The following is a 14,841-nucleotide window of genomic DNA, read 5'->3' on the forward strand; positions in this document are numbered from 1 at the left end:
AAGAACTGCACCACAGTTCCTGTTTGGCCTCTTCTGGGGTGGCAGTGAGGGGGCTGGGGGATGGTAGGTGAAGAAGGGGTGATGGAAAGAGTAAAGCGGAAGGAAGTTGAGCGACAGTGCAAGGCTGGGCCCTCCCACTGACCCCAGTGGCCTGGGTCCTGGGGGTGCACAAACCAGAGAGAAATCTTTACTCTCTTTGTGACCCTGGGAAAGTTACTAGAACTTTCTGAGCCTCAGTCTCTGCATCTGTATGGAGTACTACTAATCCTGCCACATGACTCTGGGGTCAGATAAATGAGTTGTAGCAGGTGACAGGCTCACTGCCTGCCTACAGTATGTGCTCCGTAGATACTGGTTCTCCCTTCCTGCCTGGATCCTTGACTCCCCCTCTCCCTTACTTCCACCTCCATCTCAGTTATGTCCTTCCACCGTCCCCCCAGCAGTCAGCCTGGGCTGGGTGACCCCGCCCTCATTCTCGCTGCCTTGCTAGCACTCTGGGTGCTGGAGACCTTGCATCAGCCTTGGGCTCAGCCCGCATTAATTTGCCTTGGTAACGAGAGGGGATGGGGATTACCTAGGACAGTTCACAGATGGCAGAGCCTCGTAATTCTTGGCCTTGGTGTTCCCAGGGCTGCCAAGCAATTAGGGTTTAGTAACTGGTAGTTGTGCCCACTCACTGGCTTCACGACTCGATTAGATACAGCTCAGACAAACCCCAGTAAAATGATTTCCCAGGGACCTTTGAGAGTTAGACTGAGATATAATTGAAACACAGGTTTATTTGAAAATTGCTAAGATTCTCAGAAACACGTGTTCTGCATATTCATGAGGCCGCAGGACGACAGAAACGTGCCATCGGCTTCCAGGAGTTCCAGGTCACAGCCGCCAAGTGCAGTGGTCCTGCTCCCCCAAATCTGTGTGACCTTGGGAAAGCCATGTGGCTTCCATTTTGTCATTTGTCAAATGGGGAGTAAACGCCCATGTCACCAGACGGCCGTTCGGGGTGTACGAGGTGGTGCTGGTGAGAGCCCCGTGGGGCTATGGATGGCTGTTCAACGCTGACCGTTGGTTTCCAGCTTGTTCCTAGAGCCCAGCAGTGCTTGTTGCCATGGTTACTGCTGGGTTGATAAGAAGGACTCCGACTGCCAGATTCAGCAAATAAAAATTCAGGACTCCCGGTTCAATTAGAATTTCAGATAAACAACGAATAATTTTCATTGAGTTATGTTCCAGACATTGCACGGCTCATACACTAGTATATCTTTCACCTAGTATTGCAGGAGACATACTTATGCTAAAAAATAATTTGACGTTTATCTGATATTCAAATTTCACTGGGCACTTTGCATTCTATCTGACAACCTTTAATAGGGACAGAATATTACCTTACTGAAAACAAGAAGTTTCTCAGGAAATAACTGATGTTAGGATAGATCCAGAACTCTCTGGTGACCTCATTTATTACAAGTCAGGGAAGAGTAAACAATCTGCACATTATCCTCAATAATGAAAAGTTACTCTGGCAAAGAAGTTGGTCCTGTACTGGAAAAGGCCAAAGGGGCAAAGTCTCCACGGCCTCCTAGGCTGAGAGAAGGAAGCAAAGTCTCACGTGGAGAAAAAGTTTTTAAGAAACAATTCCAGCATAGTGTCTCTTTCACACTTCTGGCCCTAAAATTTATTTTGTGAATTGTGTGTATTTCAGCATCTCAATTTCTTTTTATCCTGTTAAAAATCGCAATATATGTATTTCTCTGAGTAATGAATGTGAATTATGAACCTAAGCCTCACTATATTTCGATGAGGGGAAGGTGAGAGAAGACATTAAATGGATGAAAACTTAGAGTAGGTATTTATCTTCAGTAGATTTTAAACTCTGCTTAAAGTGTTCCTAAGGAGATTAGTCATTTCTTAATGTTGCTTTAAAAAAATTGTTTTTAAGTGTTTAAATGGGTCCGAGGACTCTACGATCCTTAACTGATTCTTGACATGATTTGGATCTTTGTGAAGTTTCTCTTAGCTGCAAGTCATGCCATCACCAGCTGTGAAATGACAAATATTCGTGGATATCTATGCCAGTCCTATTCTGCATTCTGTGGGCAACATGACAGCAAATTGGAGGAGACAAAACCCTCCCCGAGGGACTACATGGTCCATGTGGAAGGAAAACCAACCCAAAGCAAACAGCACTGAGCGTGTGAGAAAGAACATAAGATCCAAGGAAGGAAGGTGATTGCCCATCGCCGCTGTTGGCTGTAGTTCTTATGCAGACATTGGTCAAACATTAGTCTCATTCAGTGTTCATAATAATTTTGTGAGTGATATTTTATTATTCCTTTTTTATAGATAAAACTGAAGGCCAGAGAGGTTAAGGAATATGCCCATGTCACGGAGCTAGTAAGTGATGGAATGGGAATTCAGATCAGGTCTGTCTGACTTCAGAGTGCCATCGGCAGAGTGTCCCTGAGGGGGGATTTAGAAGAAAGACAAATTACTTCTAATGGAGGTTGGGGGGTGGTCAAGAGAAACTCCATGGGCAAGATCTCGTTTGAGCTGAAGCTTGGAAGACAGATAAGGTTTGGAAGTTCTATGGAAAAGAAGAGCCTTTCCGGCCAAGAGAAGGGCTTGGCAAGAGGCCAAGGGTAGGTACACAGAGTTCTGTCTAGCTAGTTCCGGGAGCAGCGTGTAGTTCAACTTGACCTTAGCTCAAGGTACGTGGCAGAAAGAGGGTGCGCCAAGCAGTAGGGGCCTGGGTAAGGAGTCTCACTTCCTGTGTGGACGGTGAGGACTCAGTGAGGGTGCGGACGGGGTTAAGCTGGCACTGGGCACAGACTGGACGAGAGGAGCAGGTGACACTGGAGGCAGAGAGACCAGATAGAAGGTCATCAAGGGATGACGGAGACAACTGTGAAAATGGAAACGGGATGATGGCCCTAGACACGGAACCGGTGGCACTGGTGGACGGACGGGCTGGCGTAGTGGCAGTGGATGGCAGGGGACACTAGTGGTGTCAGCAGATGGCCTGTGAATTTGCTGTAAGTTAAAATTTTGGCAACGTGCACCATGGCTGTTTGTAGAGGAGCTCCAAGCCATAGCGGGGAGGTGGACGGAGTCCCCCAAAGCTGCTTGTACCCTTAAGAGTACCACATTCCAGAGTCTGAGCCCCAGATTTTTAGCCATTTGCTCTACTATTATTTTAATCAGGTTCTGTTGAACTCATACTAAGCAATCTTATGAAACACTGAGGTATAAAAATGAGAACGCAGGTAATAATCTACTTCTCAGTGGAGAGAATGAGACGGAGTGAATGCTCCTATTTGCTGATCAACACACTTTTGCCCCGAGGGCTGATCTGCATGTGAGTTCGGGTCACATCCAGGAGGTGGCTGAGTAACTTTGCGCTGGGTGGCTGTGCAGTGACCTCACCAGGGACTGGTGTACAGTGTGAGGAGCGTGTCAGGCTGTCACTACTCCCGGCCGTGAGCACAGCCTTTCCTCCTGAAGTACCAGTGTGCCCTCCGGTTGCTTTTTTTCTCTCCACCACGTGCCCATTTCTAGAAATAAAGCTGGTGCCTGAGTCTTGGCCTGGAATCCATGTGTTCTCTTTAAGGTGCCTCTTGCATATCTCTGGTCCGTGCCTTGGTGTTTGTTTTTACAGTTTTACTTTGAGAAAACCATCTTACACATCATTTCCAGGTTCACTGCTGGAGTGTGTGTTCGCCCACGCAGCTGTAGCGCACACCCTGGCCTCAGAAGGGTGACTTGCATTCCATGACGTAGGGAAGGGCCTTCCATCTTCAAGTGGAACATTCGGACCCGAGGCTTCACCAGGTTGTAACATCCTTGTGCTCACGGGAAGGGAAACACCGCAGAATACACCCACGGCCTTCATACTTCTTGGCTTCGAGAGGTCTTTCTTTCCTTAAGACAACTTAGCAAGTAATCCTGGGTGGACCACTCTGACTGGGACCTTAGGGGGAGGGAGGTAGTAGAAGTCTAAGCTTCCAGAAGCTTCTGGGAATTGGAACGACCCCACATTTCAGTCACCGCTCAAGAGTGTGAACAAGTCCTGAGGCCTATACCCGCCCTCGCTAAGTAGAAGGCACCAATGAGACCAGAAGGCAAGGACCCTGGAGAACTTGGGGTCTGGGGCCGCTTTCCAAAGGAGGGCCTTTGACGTGTGTCTTGAGGGGCCCTAGGATTTGGACCAGAACAACAGGAGCGGTGTCCGTGTGTGAAGGGTTGGAGGGAGGAGAGGGGTAGGGGTCCCTTGAGTGTCTGCTCTCAGCCAGATCCTTCGCAATGTGTTGAAAAATTCCCCCTTAGCATGGATGTTGCTGTTGTCAAGTCCTGTAGGAGCCCGGCAGCTTACACGTGCTCCATCTCTCCCCTGGGATGCTGAGACCCGGCGGAGAACGCGCTAAGTACTGGCTCATCTGACTAAGGTCAGAGACGTCACCCAAAGGCAGTAACTGTCAAAGAGCAGTCACCTGGCTTCCCTGCGCCCCCCGCCGGGCACTGACACAGCGCCTCAGCACAGCCTACGCGTGGGCACTGGCTCCCCCTTAGCCCTCAGGATGCTGAGACGGGGGGAGGTGCAGTTCCTCACAGTCACTCTGAGAAGGGCTGGGCTCAGGGGTCCAAGCCCTGCGGCCTGAGTCCTCTGTGGCCTGGACTTTACCTGGTGACCGTGGGGACGATGCAACAGTGCCAGCTTTCGAGAATTTCTCACTACTCCACATGGCGAGCAGAGGAGAGCAGAGAAGTGAATACCTTCACACTCCGGGGACTTTAGACCTTTTAACTGCTTATAGAGTGGCATTGAAACGTAAGGCATTTTCAAGTTGTATTGTAGTCTCCATCTCAGAAATTTCAAAAATGGAAATCCCCGTGTGGCCTTGGTCTGCATTTTACACACGGGTATATTCTTAGGGTTTCCCTCTTTGTCTCTCCCATGGTTGCCCCTAGAGACGTGGCAGCGAGTGGTTGAGGCAGGACTGAGGTGTCTGGGGGCTGCCTTTGACCCTGGACTTACTCTTCTGAGTAAGAGGGAACTTGCCTCCTTTCACTTTCTTTTTACGAAGCATTTAAATACATGTAAGAGTAAAGAGAATAGCAGAAGGATTCCCCATATTCACAGCACTTGGATTTAAATATTGTAAATACTTTGTTATACTGAATTCTTATTCATTGATCAATTGCTGAAAACTTATAAAGCGAATCCCAGATGTTTTATGTCATGAATGACCACCCCAAATTATCATGAGGTGTGTTTTATAGAGAATAAGCACATCTTAAAAACAACCACATTGTTATCACAACTATCAAAGTTAGTAATTTTTTTTAGTGTCATGTAATGCTGTCTATCTTCAGATTTCTCCAGTTGTTTCCAAACTTTTTTTTTTTTTTTAAGCATTTGGAGTGTTAAGTTCAGATTTCAATAGCGTCCATACATTGCATTTGGTTGTTTCGTCTTTTAAGTCTTTCTTAGCTTAGAGCACCCCTGACCGGTAGAGTGTCCCGCCTTCTGGGTATGTGTGAGCGCTCACTGGAGTGGCCTTTAACCTGGTCCTCCCGCCCCCCCCCCCCATGATAAACTAGGAGTTAGACATAAATGCTGGGTGGGTCCAGGTTCAGGTGGGTCCACAAGAACAGTCTATGCACTGCCGCTTCACCTCATGGTGGGCAGTGTGCCCTGGGCAGGCAAGACGGTGGGGAAGTGGATTTTAGAGAACAACATCTGGGCGGTGATGGTGCTTGCTACTCCCAAGCTTCGGGTGCCTCTAGGCATGGTGACACCGGATTTCTCGTCTTGCCAAGGGCTGGACGGGGTGGGAGCCTGACCAGTAACTCTCACTGGTGACGAGTGAGTGGGAAGGTGTTGTGAGGAGAATGATTGGCCGGGTCTGGGAGAGAAATAGAAGTGGCCACAGAGAAGGGGAGTGGTGACAGGGAAGGAACGGTCAAAGGCTGGGGCAGAGCGAGGCCAGGGCAGGGCCGAACCGGTCCCCGTGCACCTCCTCTGAGCCAGGATGCTGGCCCCGCGCTAGGCTCACGTGTCCCAACCCAAGCCCAGTTCCTCTGCCGCCTGCCCCTCCCTCCCACTGCTTCCCAACTCTCTCAACAGCAGGTCCATCCCCAGCTGTTCAGTGCAAACATCTTAGAATCACCCCTCAACCTTCTCTCCTACCACATCCAGCCCAACAGCCAATCCTGTGCTCCCCACCTTCAGCATCACCCTGAACCTGACTCCTCTTCCACACGACCACCACCACCGAGCCCAGGTCCCCTCTCTCCTGGCTGATTGCGGCAGCCCACTCCCTGTGGCCAGCCTCCACCCGAGCCCGCTGACATCATCCTCTACGCAGCAGCCAAAGCCACCCTCTCAGTGGGTCCCCAGCTCTCAGCCCTGGAAACACACCCGTGAACAAAACAAGTCCCGTATCTGGGAAAGGGTTCCTTCTAGCAGGTCACATTTCAAGTAGATCACGGCAGCTTCATGCTAAACTTCAGAGACTTCTGGGAGGCATCCTCTGGGCCATCTGTGAAAGATCAGCCCTCCCCGCAGACCCTGTCCCCCAACCCTTCCCCTTCCTGTTGCCCTCACAGCACTTGTAGCCGTCCAGCTACCACGTTATACATCTATGTGCTGTTTGCTTCTTTACTGCCTGTCTCCCCTGCTAGAATGTGTTGGTTCACTGCTACGTCCAGGTCCCTGCACTGGTGCTGGGCATCTGGTGGACTTTGCATCGATATATTTTTTTAAATGTTTTTTTATTGTGGTAAAAGTCACATAATATAAAACACACTACTTTAACCGTATTTAACTGTACAGTTCAGTGGCGCTAGGTATATTCACATTGTTGTGCAACTCTCACCATCATCCATCTCCCCAATTTTTCACCTTCCTAAACTGAACTCTGTCCCCATTAAACACTAACTCCCCATTCTCCTTCCCCAACGCCCCCCTACCCTCCAGCCCCTGGCATCTACCAGCATTACTGCCTCGACATTTGATTAGTGGATGAACAAGGACACTGATGCTTGGGACTGGAAGATCAGATGGCACAGGTGTCAGGGCTCAGTGATTTCTGAGCTGCTTCCTTGGAAGGGAATTTTGAGAAGCCAGAATATCGGGGCACCAGAGTCGGGGGGTGGAGGTGGGGTTCTAGACCCTTCCTTTCCCTGTCCTCCCACCTCGGGGTTTTGATTGAGGGTGGGAAGCAAAGGGCTTCAACCTGGCTTTTATAAACATCACTCAGGACAGTCGTACTTCTTGATGTTTTGCCTGGTCCTGAAAGTGAGACCCAATAATTGGCAGCCGAGTGTCGGCTCCACTTGGTGGAAAGCTGCTTTTCTGCTCCTAATGTTACTCAGTCCCTGTGCATAATGTAAACGCCTGTAGCATTTATACCGGCTGCTCTCGGTCCAGTTCTGTCTCAGCACCAGTTACCCGGTTCCTGTCTCCTTCACTGCAGGATGTAAGTCGGGATAGGAGCAGCACTTCATCCCCTTTCAGGCAAGTGTTCTCATGGCCCCTCATCACCCTGACCTGCCATCTCAAGGCTCAGAGAGAAAGGTTACAACGTGGCAGCATTAGCTCTTTAAGACCTGAGCTCCAAGAACATAGCCAGCAGGTCAAGGCCATTCCCTCCATGCCCTGCCAAGGGCAAAGCCTGCATAGAAACAGGCACTTCCCCTGGGCTGCGAGGACATGATGGAGATGCTGCAGGGTCCAGAGGAGCTGGCTTCTTGCGTTGCCAGCTTGTAACAGATCCGTCTCTATCAGAGAGGTCCTGCAGGGCTTCCCAAACGTCCCTTCGTTCTAAGGAGCCTTTTCAGACATTGTTTTTCTAATCATCCTATGAAAAGTTAATAGCCCCATAGATACACTGTGCATCTGTTTATAGGCTTCTTGCCTCAGCATCATGCAATGACCTGGGCACCTAAGTGGGAAAAGCAGATGCTTGGATGACTGGGATGTGGTTTGAAATGTTGCAAGTACAATTGGGTCCCTAGTTCGGTGTCATGGAAAGAAAGTGCTGAAATCTGGTTGTGGCCAAAAGGTATATGCTGGGGAATTAACGAGAAATAATTCAAAACAAAATACAAGTTAAGTGCCAACTGCGTGGAGCACAGATAGAGGCAGGAAGTTAGGAAGACCTGTGTCTGGGTGGCCCGGTTTTGTGGCAATACGGGCATGTGTTGAGCCTAGAAGGATGGGTAAGGCGAGGCAGGGAAAACAGACATGAGGAAAAGAGAGGAAGTGATGAGCATGGTCCACGGGGCATAGCTAGGCAGGGAGGAACCGACTTCACCCGCGTTTGGAGCCGGTTATGGGGCTGTGAGTGGGGTGGTAAGGCTGGGCGGCTCCACCATAGACCTGGTAGGCAGACGGGGACCAGTCGGCAGCTGGTCTCGCATCAGAAGTCCCGGATTCTGTATCGAGAGCCATAGTGTGAAAGCGCGTTTGTTTATTGAACTCCATCCTCTTTTCAGGGTCTCCGTGGGCTCCCTCGGGGCTGGCGAGGTCAGAGCTGGCCCCAAACCTCCCTGTTGACTCAGCTCCCACTAACCATTCAGGTTCACATTTTTATCCCCACTTTTGAACATGGCCCAGAGAGTGCAGAAACCAAGGCCAGGGCAGGGCGTGTTCCTACCCGGGGGTGTAGGAGGGGGCGGTCCCACGGCAAACCCCAGAAACTTCTTCGATTTTGCATTTTGGAAGCTTTTGAGGTAGAGAGGTTTCATGTTTAACCTAAATTATTATCAGCTAAATTATTAAAAAAACTATTATGAGTACATAATTATATATACTTAGTTTATAGATTACATATAATTACGCATGTGATTATGTAATTATTAAAGTAGGATAAAATTGATTATAAAAATACCATTTTCCTTGGTCACATGTCCCCCGCATCTCCAACGCGGGGGATTCTGGCTGTTTGAACAGTGAACTCTGATGAACAGTCTGGATTTCGAGGCCTTTTCTGCAGGAACTTTGCCTCCTTGTGTTATTAGAATTCTCGGCACTTCTTCCAGAAAGGGCTGGAGGGAGGAGAAATGTCATTCGTGGCAGGTGCAAGCAGGAAGCTGAGGGAGAGGTTTGGTGGAGAAGGAGGGAGCCCTCACCCCTCCACCCACGTGGGCTGCAGAAGGATTTGGCTGTGGGTTTGGAAGATCGTTGGGTTTCCAGGGCGCGTGTCGACCCCTGGGATCCAGTGCAGAAAGAGCCGGGTCTCGCAGCTGCTCAGCATCTGGACTGCAATGAAAGGAGAGACATCAGAGCTGAGGACAGGGAGGTCTGGGGGTGACAGCAGGGCCGCCCAGAAGTCAGCACTCGCCCGTGTGCCGCTCATTCTTTCCTGGCTGTTCTCTCTGTCCCTTGATTATTTCTTTTGTCATTATTGCTATATTACCCTTGGTGGTCATAGTATTCAGGAGAAGAAAAGCACTGGTTCTAGGGCGGGCAAGCATTAAATGCTTTAATCACTTTAGTATATTTAACCTTCACAGCAGCCTTTGATTTGGGCGTCTCCCTCTCACAGAGAAGGGCTGCCCGAGGTCAAAGGTGTGGTCCTTGTACTCTGAGCATCCTCTGATCTCTTCCCTCCCTAAATGCTCTTTCTCTCCCCTCCGCCATATAATCATGGCTTTCGGTGTCCTCGTGGACCCTCTAAATCCCCCTGTCTGGGTTTAGGGCCCAGCACTCCCACCTCCTAGCGGTGGGAGCTGGACCGGCTCCCTGGCCTCAGTGTTTCCATGCCGTCAGCTGTGAAATGGGGACAATGATGTGTGCGCTGACTCAGCGAATGTTAGTTGTTACCATTTCCTCCTTCTTTACAAATATGAACCAGGTGCCTCTCCCCTCTCCCCCCCTTTCCCTTTTGTCCATCTACCTCTTTTTTCCTGTCTGTAATCGAGCTGCGCAGCACAATAGCAAATAAACAAAAACAAATCTGTCCTTCAGACCGTGTGCCCTTACAGTCCCCTGGGTTTGGTCCTTCCATCAGCCCCTGAAATTGGAGGCAGCAGATTGGGATTTTACAGTGACTTCCTGTGCTCCACACCCCTCCCTGGCCATTACCTTGCTGGCCCCGCCTGTCTCTAAGTGGAGTTCGCCAAACCGGCGACAGTAACTGGCCAGAGCCAGGCGTGGCCCCAGATCGTAGGGTCCAGAGGTGGCTGAGCTGCGGGAAGACGCCTGCGCTGGGCTCCTGCCAGCGCCTCCGGCCACCCTGCCCTCGGGGAGTAGCAAAAATAAAGACTGCAAAATCTAACAAACTGAACGTCTTTAAATGGGACAAGAGGCTTCAAATTGCTGCGTTATATGGAAGAAACCTTGGCCGCAGATCTCGTCTGTAACGAGGGTTTGACAGCCATTGGGGCCCTGCTGGCTCAGCCCACACCTCTGGTGAGAATGGGGTGACCAGGGTGTGTCCTCCCTCCTACGAGGCCCAGGAATTAACGGACAGGTTGAGATCGCGGTGGGCGGGAGGACCGTGATGATATGAGGCTCCTATCAGGGCCTCGGGAGGGGAGGGGAGGGGAGGGGAGGGGAGGGGAGGGGGGGAGGGGAGGGGAGGGGAGGGGAGGGGAGGGGGGGAGGGGAGGGGAGGGGAGGGGAGGGGGGGAGGGGAGGGGAGGGGAGGGGGAGGGGAGGGGGGAGGGGAGGGGAGGGGAGGGGGAGGGGAGGGGGGAGGGGAGGGGAGGGGAGGGGAGGGGAGGGGAGGGGAGGGGAGGGGAGGGAGGCTGGAGGAGCTGCTTTCGGTGACGAGGCGATGCGACCCTGGGGCCCAGAGGACCTTCTTGAACTAGGATTTCACGTCTGTGTGAGGCAGCCCCTCTCTTTCCCTCCTGTATCCCTGCCTCTGCTCTAGCTTCTGCTTTGAACAAATACTGACATTTCCATTTAGAGCTTTTTGGAAGACAATTTAGAAATATACGTAAAATTTTAAAATATGCATACTCTTCAATCCATAATTCTACTTTTTGGTATACCTATAGTGGAGAAATACTTTCACAATTTTTTTTTAAACATGCATTTTCAAGGATGTTTGCCACAGTATTTGTAACAATAAAAAGCAAGGGGAAAAATGCTAATCGATGGCAGAATGGCTGAATAAATCATAGTATAACCGTAGCAGGAACTGCCACGCTGCTAGTTACCCCTCATGAAATTGCCATTCTGGCTATTTTTGACCTAGAAAATGGCAATTTCGTAGAATGAGAGATATCCCTGTGCCTCTATTTCTTCATCTTTAAAATGGGGACAATCATCGTGCCTCTCACAGGGTTAATGTGAGGATTTAATGCAATACCGTGTGGCCTTGGAACAGTGCCCAGCCCATGGCCAGAGCCCGGTAAATATTTGCTGATACTTCTGTGTATCTGTATGAACATGGAAAGAGCCCAAAATACACCATTTGGAGAAAATAGCTGTATGTATATGCTTTCAAATATCGATGAAGTATGAACCCATTCATGGGGGGAAAACACGTGTGTGTGCATGTGTGTGCGTGTGTGTGTGTGTGTGCGTGTGTGTGTGTAAACTCCTAAGAACAGGACTAGAAGGCCACTGTCCAAGCTGTTCCTAATGGTTAACCCTGGAGAAGGGAGCTGGGATTGGGGGAGGGTGGGGGATGGACAGAGGACGTGCCCCTCAGAGTTCACCCAGAGGCGCAGAGCTGCTGGCAGATGCACACACCTATAAAGGGAGCGGTCCTTAGCCCTGCAGGGCTCTTGTCTCTGCAGCTCCTGCTGGAGCTTGAAATCCCAGGGAGAGTCGTCAGGAAGGGGTGATGGATGTAAATGGATGGATGATCAAGAGCTCAGGACCCCCAAGCAATATCTGCAGCCCTGTGAGGACAGACCGAAACCTCTGTGGCTTCTTACTGCACCTGGCGTGGATGATGTGGGTGACATGGGTGACCTGGGGTCCTGCAGCAGCCGAACCCTCCCAGGAGCAGACACAGCCAGGCCCAGGAGTCAGAGGAGCTGGAAGGGCTGGAGATGGAGGGGCAGTTGCAGGTCTAGCTTCTGCTTCACACCAACGAGGTGAATCAGCACGTCAGCCACGATGCGTGTGACCTGCAAAACCCATCAAACCTCCCAAGATTGTCCCTTGTGGTCCCTTAACTGGAAACAAACAAGAAAGAGGATTCTGATGGGCACGCTGCAGGGCCATCAAGGGGAATTACACGTTTTCCTCTAAATACTTCTGGATTAATTGAACTGTTTTACATTGTGACTATAAATGTAAATACTTCTTGTGAATTAAAAAAAAAAAAAGAAACCCTTGGTGAAAAAAAAAGGGGGGGGGAAAAAGGAAAGAAAACTCTTTTACCCAGTGAGATTCAGTGTTCAGTTGTGTAGCTAACAGCCTGTTGAGATGAGGGAGAAATCAGGCCTCTCCGCACTGTCACCACCTGGTCCCGCTGCCGTCACCTCTCACTGGGCTGCTGCAGTCACCCCCTGATGGGCCTCCCTGCTTCTGATCTGTTCCCACTTCAGCCAGAGTGATCATTTCAAAATGCAAATTAGGTGCTGCTGTGGCCTCTTTAAAAATGCTCCAGTGACTTCTCATTGCCTTTATTGTGAAATCATAAATCATAACTGCTTACTCTGGTGCTGAAGTTGCTGTAACACTGTCTCTCTCTCTCTCTCTCTCTCTCTCTCCCCCCCCTCCCCTGGTCACAGAGCCAGGCCTGCTACAGAATTACCGTGTGTATAATAGTAGTAAGAAGCTTACTGATTCCCTACTATGTGCAGCATCATGCTAGGTGCCTTGACTACATGATCTGATACCCACAGCATCTCTAGAAGCTTTTCCTATCTTTATTCACAGACAAGGATGCTGAGATTTAGGGGACATTGAGAAACAGACCAGAAGTCTTACAACCATTGCGTGGCATCCGCAGGACTGGAGCCGGACTGGGTCTGGCCCCAAATCCATGAGCATGATATTCAGCAGCCATCCATCCTGTGAAGAGCCTCTGCTCTCCTGGTCATACCACCTCTTGAGGCCGCGACTGTCTTCCCTCTGGGCTGCAGGCTCCAGGAGGGTAGGAGCCCGGGAGCAGCTGTGGGTCTGCTACTACACCTCCAGCCCCTCGCATCCTGCTTGCACGCATCAGGTCACCAAAGAGTGTTTGTTGGAAGCGTAGATGTGCCGGCACGGTGCTGGGTTCTGGAGTGATGGCTGGGGTCAGGGTGAACCAAGCAAGGTGGTCTGTGCCTGGCGGGGCCTGTGGTCTATAGGGGCCGGGGTGTCATCTCACTGTGTCACAAGCTGTGATAAGTGCCACAAAGGGCGCTGGGGAAAGTGGAAGGGGGGCCCGGCCTGCTCTGGGCAGGGAGCAGCCGGGCACAGAGAGGCATTCAGGAGGTGTTTGCACGATGAGTCACAGGGAACAACAGTTCAGCTTGATTTCGCTGCTTCCACGTGGCTCTGCTTAGGGCTTCTCCGGGCTCCGTGACCAGTAATGGGATAGGTGGGTCCTGCCCACCCATCTCTTGGAACAAATCAGTGCAGCAGTAGAAGCATCTTTCTACACGGCGGGAACTGTCCCGCCGGCCAGGCTGCCCTGCGCCCCTCCCCTCCCTGACGGCCACCTCTAGGTCCCACCAGTGTCGCTGCCCGTGGGACAGCTGCCTGGGGACTCAGCGTTTTCTGAACTCCTAGGAATAGGCAGACTCTTCAGTGTCAAGTAAGGGGTGTGTTTTGGTTTGGTTCTGATGACACTGGTAGATGCTGAAGCCCGGGTTTGTTGGGAGCTTGGCATGTACTTTGCACAGAGTGCCTGTTACGTGTCATGCCCGTTGCTTCTCACAAAAGCCAATGAGGCCGCCCCTCCAAAGATTAGGAGGCTGCGGTGCCATGCGGTTCATCTGTCCAAAGCCCCACAGTGCTCGTGCTTAGAAACTAGACTGTAGTACCTTCTAGAGAGTTCCGGCTCCAGTACCTAAGCACCAGTCTCCAGCCTCAAGGAGGGAGGTTTCCAAGGGCTCAAGCCTTTCACACATGAGACTTGGCTGGAGTCGAGACCACACCTGCTGGGCTGTGTGCGTGTGTGTAGGGGTGGGTGACGAGTGAGTCCTCTGCCTAACATGCACCCCTCTAAGTGGTGATAAAAAGGGGCGCGTCCTTCGCAGAGGGCTCACCCACCTGCCCACCCATCTGCTGAACAGGCTTAGCTCTAAAATTCCATTTCAAAGCTGTAGTTCTAATCACCAAGGTTCGGCTGTTTTTCTGGACAATTTCTACCATAAAGGTTTGTCCTGAGGCCAGTGGGTTGGGTATTGGTGACCTAGATTAGAGGTATCACTGAAGAATAAAGGCAAGTTGGTCACTGTTGCCCAAAAAAGGACTTTCCTATTTCACAAACTCCTACAAGAGTGTTTTAATAGTTGCGTTGAGGCCCGCAAGGTAATGGACCTAATTTATCCTTGCCCTTCAGGTGCTGGTGTTTCACCGCCGTGTTCCATTATTCCTGGTGCATTCCAGTGTTGTAAATGGGAGAGAAAAATTGGGTATTTAGTGTTCTTTGATGGCGTTTATAAGTATCCCAATTAGTCATTTCCCAGGACGTTAAGAATTCTGTACATCACCTCACGCTGCCTTTCGGGGCTCTGAAAACACAAGGGCGTGGATTCTTGATGGATTCAGGCTTTCTGATTTATTTTTCCCCAAGGTACTTAATCAAGGAATGCAAGTCATTTGCCTTCTCGAAGCTTCCTCTCCTCCCCTGGAGACTGGTGGAGTTTTCTCGATCTTTTTTTCCTTCTGCTTTGAAACCCTTTCAAGAACTGGGGTCTGGGCTGAAACGATCCAGAACCTGA

The 14,841-nt window shown here is 50.6% G+C and overlaps 1 protein-coding gene across 2 annotated transcripts in view; it reads left to right on the forward strand.

Annotated features, from left to right (window-relative positions):
• Positions 1 to 14,841, forward strand: part of AGPAT4 (1-acylglycerol-3-phosphate O-acyltransferase 4) — a 113,306-nt gene that overhangs the window by 75,328 nt on the left and 23,137 nt on the right. The window lies entirely within an intron of this gene.

The sequence above is a fragment of the Eubalaena glacialis genome, chromosome 12 (genome assembly GCF_028564815.1).
Source record: "Eubalaena glacialis isolate mEubGla1 chromosome 12, mEubGla1.1.hap2.+ XY, whole genome shotgun sequence".
NCBI lineage: Eukaryota > Metazoa > Chordata > Mammalia > Artiodactyla > Balaenidae > Eubalaena > Eubalaena glacialis.